Raw genomic sequence first — 13,343 nt, 5'->3', positions numbered from 1 at the left:
ATTGAGATTGTGAAGCAGGTTCAGTTGTTGTTAAGTATAAAAAAAAAGAGTTATATAAGATGCTCCAAGTTAAAGAGACTGTTTTAAGGGATATAGTGAACTGCTTTTTAGACTAGCTGTTATTTATCAAAGGAAAGATGACAGCTCCATTCGGATGAAATTGATTTATCTAGGGGTGATTTTAGTGTTGTATGCACTGTCCAGTGTGTTTGTACTCCTGTCCCTAACCTACCGGTGTATTTATTTTCCACTCCGAAAAACAATTGTTTTGTAAATAAGCTTAGAAATCGTTTAATAAATAATTTCTTAAACTTGCAGATTTTTTGAAGTGGGTCATTGGACAGTTTTATTCAAAACTTTAACTTAAATAGTAATATTAATTATTTTTTTGAATAGATGCCCTTCATGCACAAAGCCGTTGCTGGTTTAAATTAAAACATTAATTTTCTGTCATTATCAGTAGAGAAGATAATATTTCAGCCTACGTTAGTACACTGTTTTTAAGGAAGTTGAAATTTGCTAATTATTCCTCTTTTTTTCTCTTTTTCTTCCTCACTCACTCTCTGATCACTCACTCACTCACTCACTCACTCACTCACTCACACACACACACACACACACACACACACACACACACACACACTCTCACACACACACACACACACACACACACACACACACACACACACACACTCTCACACACACACACACACACAAATATATGTATAACCCATACCTGCCCTACATCCACAAACACCCTAGTTTTAATTAAAAGCTATCTCTTTTGCGCATGCCTTCATGAATCCCCTATTACATCTCAGCTAGCTAAGCATGACATGTTAATTTACTTTGACTGTATAAGCAAGAATTAGGCTCTGTGTGGAAGCGTGACAGAAAGGAGGACATGCATATTAATCAGGCCGACTTTCCCCATAAAGAGCTTTAATTAAACAGGTTGGTCAGAAAGTCGTTCTATACAACAGCAGACATAAAGGCTAATGAATAGTGCAAATATGTCAAACATAAAATGAGGTCAGCGCTTACAGTGTTTAACAGTGTGTATATGTATCTTGTTGTATAACAATTTATATTATTGTATTTATCTAGTGATTTCTATGTATCCATAATAAAGGTTGCAGGTAGTTGTCTTTGTATGATAAAGGGGATTCTAGTCAGCATAAAGTTGAGCGGAAAATGTAACACACTCAAGAGTTCAATTGCAAAGCAGTGAGCTGCTCTGTTTGGATTCAGCATTCCTATGCAGTGCACATTTTACGGGGCCTGTATGCTGGATTTTACTCAACACTCTGTTTGGTTTGCTGAATTTCCAAAGTTAACAACTGATGCCAATTCTTTTTGTCAGCCACAACAAGCAGCTCTCTGCAACTAGCCTACTTTTGATTTAGAGGTTTTAGCTTTCATAGTAATCCCATTTGCTGTGTCTTCTCATACACTTGTGTCTGTGGAGACTTCTGGTGTGTGGTTGGCTGGTAACTTGTCAGTCAAACCTTTGTGGGGAATAGAAATTATACACCCACAATTATCAAGATGCTGCATGGATGTTATAAAAGTGGGGGAGCATAAAACCAGTAGCCCACACTTTAAAAGACTTCTAAAGTTTTGTCTTTATTCCTCAGTCAATCGTGAAGTGTGACTCAAGCGATAGGGAAGACAGGGTTTGAAATCAAATATGCTTTTGATGAGTGAGCCAAAATTCCACCTACGCCCAAATTCCAAATTCAATTTATTATTAAATGATGGCAAACGTGTTCAGTGAATATCTTGTACTCTGTTATTTATGGTTTCCCTCTCTGATCTGCTCTTCTTGTGTCAGGTGATGTTGTTGTCTGTTTTTCCCTGTGGAGAGTTCTGTTGAAGTAATAATTGGACATTTTGAGAAATACTAATTCTTGACCACAACATTACACAACACTGTTTCTGTACTGATTCAACGAGATATGATATCGTAATTACTGAGATTTAGAGGAGCTGGTAGCTGATTTTGATGTTTCCCCCTGTTCACAGTCTTTGTGCTAAGCTAAACTAACTGGCTGCTGGACATAGCTTTGTATTTACTGTACATGCATGAGAGTGGCTCTCGCCAAGAAAGGGAATAAGAGTATTTCCCAAAATGTCACACTATTCCTTTAAGCCTTTTAGGGCAGTTTCAATGTGGCTTGAGTTTCTGAATTCCATTACTGATTCACAGTCTCTAGCATCTGAATTCTTAAAGATATCAAGTTCAGGGTTCCCTGCAAATCATCAGTTATAGAGGTCAATGCAACACTATAGTGATTATGTAGTGAGACATGCTGCTTGAAAGAGGGAGATTATCTTTACAATTAGCCTTACAACTGCCTTTAGTTTGAATTCAATTCCATGCATACATATTCCATATGCTGACTTCATCATGCCTCAGGGTAGCAATAAAACTGCAACATTGTGCCCCTGTACAAGTTAACAGACTTCTCGAGGGGGTGTGAGCTTGAATCTGAGTAATGTCTTTAAACCACCCTCTTGAGTTAACATCATTCCATGTTTTATCTGGCTTGCAGCAAGTGGAGACAGTTTTAATGGTCAGTCTGTGTTTTTCTGTCTAAACCAGTTCTGTGTTTTCTTTGTACCAGCTGGAGATTCTAGAACTTGGTTAGTCTGTTCCTCTGTAATTAGTGCCAACCATAAACAACCGGAATACCGCTGAGCATTGCCATGGGTGGCTGCCCTCACCACGACAATCTGGAGTTTCCCTTTTGTCCTCAGATGTGTCTGATGTAGAGCCAGTTGCCCGCCCTAGGAGCTGAACAGTGGGCCTACCATATGGAGAGAGGGAAAGGAAAATGGGGAGTTAAAGGACTGTGGACGGAGACAATGTATAGATACTAGTGAAAGAAGAAATAGGAAGGAAGAACATACCATGTAAAGACTGTGATAAAAGAGGGTCTTGTTAAGTAACTTGTATCCAGGAGACGGAGATGTCAGACTCCTTTTCTGTCATCCTGCAGGATCATATTTAAATATAGAGTCTAATGCCATCTAAATGTGATGCAAGTCCTCAGCCCTTGGATCAGCATAGATGCTTTTTCAGCCTTGGCTCCAAGATGTACAATGATGCCATCATGGTTAATGTACTACTGGGTAGCTCCCCATTCCAGTCTTTTGTCAAGTCGTTTGCCTAGCATAAATATTCTTTCCAAATTTTTAGGGCTGACCCAAATGCCTTGTAGCTTCTACCATTGCAATGGTAATTGATTACCAAATCAGTATTTTAATGCATTTTATTATTATTATTATTATTATTATATGCATTACCACTAAAATCACAAATAGCCCATGAAAAGAGAAATGGTAATCCAACATTATTCATTATGCATCAACATTAATTTTATTATTAGTTATTCTCAGACAAGGAAATTTAATCTTAATGATAGTTTTGTGTGTCACAGCTGTCATCTAACCTTACCAGCACTAACACTGGGACAGTGACACGTGACATGCTTACAAGTTACAACTACATTAGCAAGATGTTGAAAAACAGTTTAGCTGTCTTGCATATTTTTCTTTTTTCTATTATGACTGATATTAATGCGCCAAGCCCCAAAAATGGTCCTTGGGTCAGCCCTAGAAATATTATATCTACTCAGTCACTTGTCGCAGTCAACCCAGGCTGCATTTCTCTCAAAATGCTTGAGTCATGAGATAATCCCTTTACCATGGAGACAGAATGGCTGGCTTATGTTGTTTTAGGTTGAAGAGTAGATGTGTGTGTCTTTTGTTGATGGTCTTTTTGTGGCCATATTTTTTCAAATGGTGGTCCACTTGTTTGATTCACAAACCCTACACCTGATCAGGTATTTAGAGCTATGTACATATTGGATTTGAGCTAGGACATCCGATCTTGGAGAAACACTCTGAAATTCTTCCTTTGCAGCCCCAGCATTGCTAAAACCCTCTTTTTTTTAATCTGGAATGCCCAACTTTCCAGATTCTTGTAAAGGTCATGGTGAACTCTTGGTTGTTGTCGTCTTGGGAACAGGGTCTTGGCCTAAAGACATGGTCCATGGACCGTTGCAAACAGTTGGCTGCCCCTCCTGTGGCCTGCCAGCCCACTTAGTCTGCACACAGAACCAATCTAGGCACATGGCTGAGAGGAGGAAACATCTGTGCACTTCATGCAGACACCAGAATAGACTAAGTAGTTTATTTGCATGAAGTCTTGTGTTGTGTTTGCCACAAAAATAAAGCAAAAGTTGATCATCTAAACAAAGGATCTTGTCCCAATAATATTTATTCTGCAAGTTAAAAAAAAATAAGCAGTTTTTAACAATTGCATTTTCAGAGTCAGGAATTCCAGATAAAAGTGAGTTCCCTTCAGTTTAACAGTGCCTAATAGCATCTTCCTGACAGTCATCTCCTATAGCTTTACGCTATTTTTCTGTCTTGCATAATCAGGATTGTGATAAACTACAGTGTCAGTGTCTTTGAGACGTTCTCTTGCTCCATATCCTTTTAGCCAAGTACGATGGTATCATGCTATCATGATTTGATTCAGTTTCTGTTGAGCTTGGCATGTTTACTTCCCATAGGGATCTCCTACTCTTAGCTTGATTCAAAGATCAAAGGCCCAATGCATGTGCACACTGTCCAAGCTCCACATTATAACCTTTTAAATCTTCCAGGCCAACTCACACTTCCTTTTGTTCTCAGAGTGATAATTTTCCAAACTTTATGCATGAAAGCTGTCCATCATGGCATCATAACAGCTGCTTGTAAATCAAGAATTCCTGTGGAGGCATAACAATACAGACACAGCTCAGCGAGTGGGTGCAAACCGCAGTACTGCTGTTGGGATGCAGTAAAACAGTTTGCTTCACAGTAGCAGTAGCGTTGTGTGCTCAGCTCTGAATCTGTCCTGATTACCGTTGCTTAACTGCCATTAAGGGACACATGGAGCTGTTTAGCTATCTGCCCATGTAGTAATAATGTAGTGCACTGTCATTTAGAGCCGGAGGAAGGAAGTAGTCATGGCTAAAACTGGTAGTAAAGTCAAGCCCAGGGGAGAATTGTCCTGACTCTGCTCATATTTACTTTTTTTCCTCTCTTATTTTAATGTGACATGTAGGGCGTGTTGCATTTTTACTGTAGTTCAACTTGAAAGTGGTCCTACTTTGGGATGTATGGTTTCTTAAACTGTTTTCTCTTGTACTATGTCTTTGTCACTCTGTCTGTGTAAGCTTGCCCTTTACCAACCCTCTTAGCAAGGCAAAACCTCTCCTATAACCCCGATACAAGATCATATTAAAATATGATTGAGATATATTATACATGCACGTTACATCAAGTTGGTGTGATTTTTGCATCAAAATTGCAAATTAGCAGACATTGCATACACATTCAAAAAATGCATCGGTACTCACCCATATATGGACATGCACACAACACTTACACCTGCAAGTGTTCACACAAACAGACCCTGTTCACCTACCGCTGCCCTCTGCCCACTGGCAGCCAATATTAGTGTTGGATTATACATTAAAGCCTGAGTCGTGTTTTGCAAGTGGACCCTCTTACAACAAAAAATAAAAATGCTTTCAGTGCAAACAGACTTCCCACATCTAAACCCTTGGCTCTAATAATTTAGAGCCACTAGCTCTGCTCTACACTAACAATTCCATATATAGCTTGGTTTCTTGCCTGAGCAGACTACAGTATGAGAATGCCATGCCTGCAGGGATGAATTTAGGGCAGGGGAGTGGTTCATGGTTCTGTTGACTCATGCTTTTAATGAGAATTGGGACGTGACAGTGTTGTGGAGAATGGGTTTGGAATGGTTCGTTAGTCTGTTGGTATTATTAATGCACGGTGGCTTTTTGGCAGGGTGACGGAATGTTTATGAAGATTATATCACAAAAAAGTGGGAGCAGTGTTTTTGTCATCTCATTCTCAGTTTGGTGCCTTGTAGAGAGTCAATGCCCTCAAAAATTCCTTTTTAACTTAGACCCGTTATTAAATAATTTTAAAAAAATGTGAGATAATTTTGCTGTTGAATAGGGGGACTTTTCTCTTCCTCTCTCTCAGTTCCTTGATCACAGACCATGTGCTAATGCTATTGCTGTTAGTGACTGTGCAGGCTTGTTGTGTATCATAGTGAGTCCTACCTGCTTGAGCGACCCCAGCATGAAGCAAACAGGTGTAACAGGCCACACATGTTACTTTTCTTTTTAAGTAAGATAATTGAACAGGTCACCTTCTGGGAAACCCAATACTTTCGTCCCACCATTGTTGACCGTGCCATCCCTCACCCCACTCCTTTTCCTTGTGGATTCGACCCCCAGACATGACCTCCTGCCTATTGTCTGCCAGTATTCGTAAATATCACAACTCTCTCTCTGCTGCTCATTTATGTACTCAGTATTACACACACAAATTTGTAAAGAAGATTGTGGAGCAACCCACTGGCCATTCCCTTGGCCAGGAGTTACATGTCCTTTATGCATTGTTGGAATCAGAAACGGAAGCTCTGGCATTTATGTGGAATTTTTTTGTGATACCAAGAGAGACTTCCAGAGACTGCCAACTTTTCATAATTTGCTGTATTTAGAACGTATGTGGATCATAATCATAAATTGTTCTGTGCTTCTCTTGATTTAAATGTTAATACCCAAAAAAAGTTGATGTCAGTTATAAACAAAAATGCATTCACTTTAATTATTCTTTTTCTGTGACTTCTCAGACGTAGGAGCTCACCAGGAGCACTTGATGGTGACATTAAGCTGACATCTGCCCTCTCCTCTCTTCCTTCCCTTTTATGCAGGAAAGTTGGCTGCAGCCTTAGGATGCCCTGTGGCTTTGTCTGAATCAGCAAGTTCTGGTCCTTTCAGACCTATTATCAAGACAACAGGGAGCCACATAGCCTGGCAGGTAAGCCGAGTCAGAATTTCTGGTCCCATTTATTATATGCGGTAGGGCTGCACAATTAATCATATTCAGATTGCTGTTTCTTTCCATACTATTATGGAATCCCTTTGTACATGACAACAGTTGGATTTGCAGGGAGATTTTTTGTATCAAACTAAGGACGCCTAATTTCTTTCTAAGCTACTGTACATCAAAAATTGAAAAGACCGTTTTAGACCGCTTTTGTGCTTTGCGGAATTTTTCTCATTCTTCTTTAAGAGCTTGGGTTGGGAACTGTTGCAATTGTAGGCCTGTAAAGGCCATTGAGATCTGAGTAATATTGAGCTGTACAAATAAACTGCGGCACTACCAAAAGAATACAGATTTAACAGTACACAAGCACCTGCAACATCACTACAACAAGGCAAAGAGAAAGGCATTCTTAAATTAAAAATCAACATCTTCCAGCCTGTCTGTGAAGAGGCTGGTTTTGACGGGTTATTCATTCTGATAGCTGTGTCTCCAAATAATATTTAGTCATCCTTGCACAGGGAGACTGGAAGGCCATATTGTGTGTTTCTGTTTCTGCCCTTGCTGCCTAGGCTGTTTGTCAGTTCTTTGCCTTTGTGCCTGCCCCTCTATAAATCTTTCGTGCTTTTGCAAAGAAAAGCAACTATAAAGCAGCCAGATTTGCCAAACTCCTCAACAACTTTACCCTGTTAACTTGGCTCTTGTGGGTGTTTCTGTAAGTTTGTGTAGGTCTATCCAGGACACAGTTGTATTTAAGTAAAGCTTCCCCAGCTAAGTCCATACAGAGGACCCTAAAATGGATCATCTTGTTATAGTGACCCGTAACCAAGGGAGAGGAAGTAGTCAAGAACATGTCTTGGTAAATTATATTTGTATTTTCTTATCTGACTGATTTACATGTAAAGGATCCTTCCCTTGTTTATTTCAAGTCATGTTAAAATTATTCAGTCGATATGGTGCTAGTCTTTTTAGTAAACACTCATCTTCTGTCTCTGGAAAATGATTTCATCCTTTCTGACTTCATGACCAAGGTATTTGAAAATTGTAGCTTCATCACCTACAAAGCACAGCAGTTATTTCTGGACATGTTTTATTTTTAGTCTGTTTTGGTAGTTATTACCACATCTGCTTTGATGACTGGAACTGTTATGTTGTTTTGTCTCAGTAAGTCCCTCTGCATTTAATGCCAGCATGGTTCTCACTGCTGTTCTATTATATCACATTCACAATACATATATCCCTTTCCTTTTTTTCCTCTTCCCCTGACACATTTGATCTTTTCTGTCTGTTGTGTCTTGCAAACATACTGTGTTCTTTTTGCTACAATAAGACATTTTCAGTGGTAGATAGTTGGATTTTCTGTCTTTTGGTGCTGAAAATGTTGATCATCTGCAGTCTGCATCTTAACTCTGTCTATGTCAGTACCTATATCTGTGTTTTCATGTTTTGTTTTAGATTTTGAATGCCTATTTTATTTTAAATTCTGTGACTGTACTGCGATTCCCCCATATATGAAAATGTTGGTGTGTATGGGGGATTTAAAAATTACCTTCAGTGACTCAGAATGTTTAGTGTGTGCTGAACCTATTAGTGATGAGGTTTTAGTTTTTATATGATGGTGCCATTTTAAACCAAATAATTGACTGCCATAGCATTCCACTGTTTCAACAAGCAAAAGTTTAGGGTATCAAGGTAGTGTGGTCCAACTATTGTGGCAATGTCATGTGCACTCTGAGGTCTTTCATTAGTCCCAGCTCTGGTTAGGCACCATAACAAAATCCCACATTTGTCTTTAAATGGACTTTGAAATGGCTTGAGCATAATTGAACTTGCTAGCTCTTTGGTTTTTGAGGCCAGGCCAGCCACCACACACAGCTCTCTGTTTCCAGGCTCCCACCAATAGGCCCTGCGACATCTAGTCTCATGGAGGATCAGTAGGATCTTTAGGGGGAGATGATTTGAGTTGGTTGTTTTTGACATAATTATCTTCTAAATGCTGATTTACCGATAGTGTGGTCATTAACTTGAATGTGCTCAAGAGGATGCAAGAATGTGGCATCCACATCTCTTCTTGGTTTCGTCTGGGGATCTTAATAAGCGAGTTTGGGAATGGTGGGATGTGGGGGTTTTGGGTAATAATTATCCATGAATATATGATAGTAGCTATGATAAAGCCAGAGCTATATTATAGTTGTCAAAGCCAACGTTTGCTGTAGTACGACAGTATTTATTGACACTCTTCAGTAGAGGTTGCGTAGGAAGAAAGAATCCACCAACAAAGGATGCATTTGCCATGAAGACTTAATTATTTTATTTAAAGAAAATAAGTGTCTGCCTGCTTCTGATCATATCTAGCTTTGACCATATAATCATATGATTTTACAAATACTTAATATTGCTATTTTTGATCCAGATTTTTATGTATACAGCGATTCATGGGAAATTGCAGAGGTGATGCAACTGCTGAATTCCAAATCATCAGCAGTAAAATACCATCCAACTTACATTCCATGCTACTGCTACACTCTTCTGTCCTTGATCTCCGTACAGCTCTCTCTGTACAAACAAATCTATTAAAAAACAAAAGCCGAGCACAAAACAAATGAAGGCTCAAGTCAAGGCCCATGAACTCCCCTCGTTTTGAGATAGTTCTGCGATTATCAGAACAAATGCAGTATAAACACTTAGCCGTAATCTCAGCTCTTTTTGTGAACAATTTTCTCAATTTAGGAGTATTTAAAAAGATGATATCCCTGAACAGATGAAGTTTGGAGTTCAAGAGCAGTAAATTCTATCTAGCACTATCAAAATTGGCCAAATCAGCCAGTTCTCACTGAACAATATACAACCTGTGTTTACCCCATCTCCCCAACCATTTTCTCATCGAGACCCGATTAGCCTTCTGCTTTTGTTTCTCTCACTGCAAAGTATTACTAGCGTTACACCAAGCTGTTGCACCACACTTTCCATTTTGTTTACATCTGCTTCCCAATGACATTGCGTGAGATCACTTGAGGTGGTGCATTGTTTGACGATTGCTCCCTCTGGCACAAAATCATAATAATATCTTTTAGTGTGGGATGCACCATTTTTTTTCCCCAAATCTTGTAGTGTGTGCATGTTTGAAACTAGAGAGAGGAACATCTATCAAGTTTTTCCTTATGTACGAGATGCACCCCGATTTCAAATCGGTCAGGATTTTAAAACTCCTGTAGTCTGAGCCAGGCTTTAGGGACAACTCTATGAATACCATTGAGTGGCCTAGCCAGATCTCTGACTTAAACCCAATTGAACATCTCTGGAGAGACCTGAAAATGGCTTTCCACCAACAGTCCCCATCCAACCTGACAGATCTTGAGAGGATCTGTCAAGAAAAGAATGGCAGAAAATCCCAAAGTCCAGGTGTGCAAAGCTTGTCGTGTCATACCCAAGAAGACTTGAGGCTATAATCGCTGCCAAGGTGCTTCAACTAAGTACTGAGTAAAGGGTCTGTGGTATTTCAGTTTTTCATTTTTAATAAATTTGCAAAAATGTCTAAAATCCTGTTTTCAGTTTGTCATTATGGGCTATTGAGTGTAGATTGATTAGGGAAAAAATGAATTCAAATGATTTTAGTATAAGGCTGCAACATAAAAAAATGTGAAAAAAGTGAAGGGGTCTTAATACTTTCTGAATGCACTGTATGTATAGATCTATCAAGATTATACAATGTTGATGCATGGAAGCTCTTCAAGTTGCTCTGCTTATTGATTGTTGCATTTCCCCACTGTGATTTTGCTTGATAAATGGATTAGGATGTGCTTTGTGCTTTTAGCCTCTAGAGTTACCATTTCCACAATGCACACTAAAAGTGCCCTTACCATCTACTTCCAACAGTAGACAATGTAAAGTTTTCCCATTAGGACTACATTGATAAGGTTTAAATCAATTAAGCCATAGAAAGTATCTAACTTTCAGAAAATGTGAAAGTTTATGAAAGTATGTGAAAGTGGAAAAAGATGTGGTATGTCCTTGAAGCCCATCATGTCAATGGAGCCAAGGTCAGTGGAGATCAATAAATTGAGTGGGTGTCTGGAACATGTATTCCCATTACACTCCTGACTTCTCTCGCTCTCTCTCTCTCTCTTCTCTCTCTCTTCTCTCAATCCCTGACTTTCCCTAAATGCCTTGCTAAGTGGACTGTGGAAACCCGCAGCTGTTGGAGTTCCCATCAGAGCACCTCAGAGAGGGAAAGGGAATTTCACTAAGGGAGTCACAAAATCAATATGAAATGATCTGTGGGTCAACTCTCTGCCCCATTTCTTTAACATTAGCCAGACCAAACCTCAGAGGAATGACAGACCACTCTAAAACATGTTCCCTGGAGCTATAAAGTTTATTACATTTTTTTTATAAAGTGACAAATGTTTTGATGAGAGTCTGCCGGTAATCATTTATAACTTCACTTATTTACACTTGCTTTCAAGTTTATAGATTTAATGGTCAATGGACTGAGAGGCGTAAATTCTGGCAAAGAACTATTTTAAATAATACAAGCTATGGTTTGAATATACATTTGCCACCAGATAGATGTAAAGGTTCTTGCAAAAAACTGTAAATTCATATATATTACTGGGAAAAAAAGTGACAGTGATTTACAGACATCTGTTTGCTTTACGATACTCTTGATAAATGAACAGTTTATTCTTAAGAAAAATGCCAGTTTGTCTGCTGGCTGACATCCCAAGAACCCTGACCACAAGTTTAAATTATTTTTTGCATTCTTTTGCCTTCACCTGCTGGTGAAACACAGGTCAAGCGGTAAAATGACATCAGGTTGACTTCTGAACCTTCTAGGTCTAATAGCATTTTCAGTGGATTAAGGTAGCCTATTCATAAGGGTTTGAGAGGGGTGGGTGGCAGTCTCCCCTAAATTACACAAACTGTGACACCCGTCCCCTCCAGACTGCCTGGTGTAGTTATCCTAGGCCTTTTTCAACTTAGCTATGGCAGGAATGTGCCATTGCATGAGAAGAGGTCATCACTGCTCATGGCCTGCCATAGTTATTCCCCAGTTCTTAGTCAAGGCTGCCAAGATATGGACATGCTTTCCCACGCACTCAACCACCCTCCCATTCATTAATGAAGAATGTTGATATTTATTATGCAGAAACCTTAACGTTGCTTTTTCCAGGCTATTTAGAGGAAGTATTGGTATTATCTTTTTCTTTGAAGCTCTACCTACACATGCAATCTGGTTTCTAAATAAATCTATATTCCAGTTTATTGTTATCATAAATTAATTACTTGTTTCACTTCAAATCAGCCATGGATTTTCTGTGGCCTCACTGCATTATTTAATATTCTGATTTCACATTTAACCAGGTCTTGATCTGTGGCTCACACAGAGCCCTACGAATACTGCTCCTCCAAAATGCCCTCAAGTTGTCCCTAAAGTATTGCATTGCAATCACAAGAATGTCATGTAAGGTGCATTCCCACATGCATCTTAACCCGTAAGTGGCCTGTTCATTTTCTGTTTGTCTATCATGTGGGATTATAAGATTGAGTCGATTTTCTGTGTAAAATGCTTACACAGAAAATTGATCCACCAGTTTAGGACATTGATTGTAAATCTTTAATCATTGGCCCTGATGGGACCAAACTGACAACATTAACAGGTAAAACATGTAAAAGTCAATGACATGTATGACAGTTTAGACTGGTGTTATACTGAAGACAGTGATATTAGTTGAAGTTGAGTAAACCCAATAATCACCTTGAGATTTTATGGAATGGATCATATTTCCTCATGCATAAGGAAGCAATTTGGTATTCTCTTTCTCTCTATTCACCTTGGTTACCCTGTATTTTTGTTTCCAGTACTGAATAATGTTAATCATCTTAAATTAAACTAAAGTAAATGATGATGAATCACAGTAATGTTAACAACCAGCAAAGCCAGAGTGCAGGGTCAGAGCATCAGGAGGGTGAATGTTTGCTGTCATTGGTTGGTTGGACATGGACTCTCTGGTGGAAGGCTGATTTCTCGAATCACTGGACCATGCTGTCACATTAAATTTACAGATCATTTTTACATTGTCTGATAAATTGCAGTCATAAAGTAACATGCAAATTAGCTTGATTTAAAAGTCACAGTGAATACGAATTTATCATGGACAATGCTAAACTTGTTTTACATTGTGTGCCTACCTCAAGGCAACACTTAAAGGTATTGTAGAGGGGGAAGTCCCTGACTTTTGAAATTAGATCTAGTTACTTCACATGTTGCCATGTAATATGTGTTTCAGATTTATTGGCCAGTAGTCAGCCCAAAGACTTTCAACTTGATCTGCGCCAAGCCCTTTAGTCTGACCACCTATTGTTTCACTGTTTAGTCAACCTTGTCTTGCCTGGCTATTCAAACAGGCTTAGGTTTC

General features: G+C 39.0%; 1 protein-coding gene across 3 annotated transcripts in view; it reads left to right on the top strand.

The window, feature by feature from the left end:
* Positions 1 to 13,343, top strand: part of peak1 (pseudopodium-enriched atypical kinase 1) — a 108,210-nt gene that overhangs the window by 13,552 nt on the left and 81,315 nt on the right. For all 3 annotated transcript variants that reach the window (XM_040133120.1, XM_040133121.1, XM_040133122.1), the window contains exon 2: positions 6,812 to 6,918. The gene's annotated coding sequence lies outside the window, so the exon portion shown is untranslated. The remainder of the gene's footprint in view (positions 1 to 6,811; positions 6,919 to 13,343) is intronic.

This window comes from Xiphias gladius, chromosome 8, assembly GCF_016859285.1.
Source record: "Xiphias gladius isolate SHS-SW01 ecotype Sanya breed wild chromosome 8, ASM1685928v1, whole genome shotgun sequence".
In the NCBI taxonomy this organism is placed as follows: domain Eukaryota; kingdom Metazoa; phylum Chordata; class Actinopteri; order Istiophoriformes; family Xiphiidae; genus Xiphias; species Xiphias gladius.
Note: the sequence above shows the minus strand (reverse complement) of the source record. Positions and strands in the feature narration are given on the sequence as shown.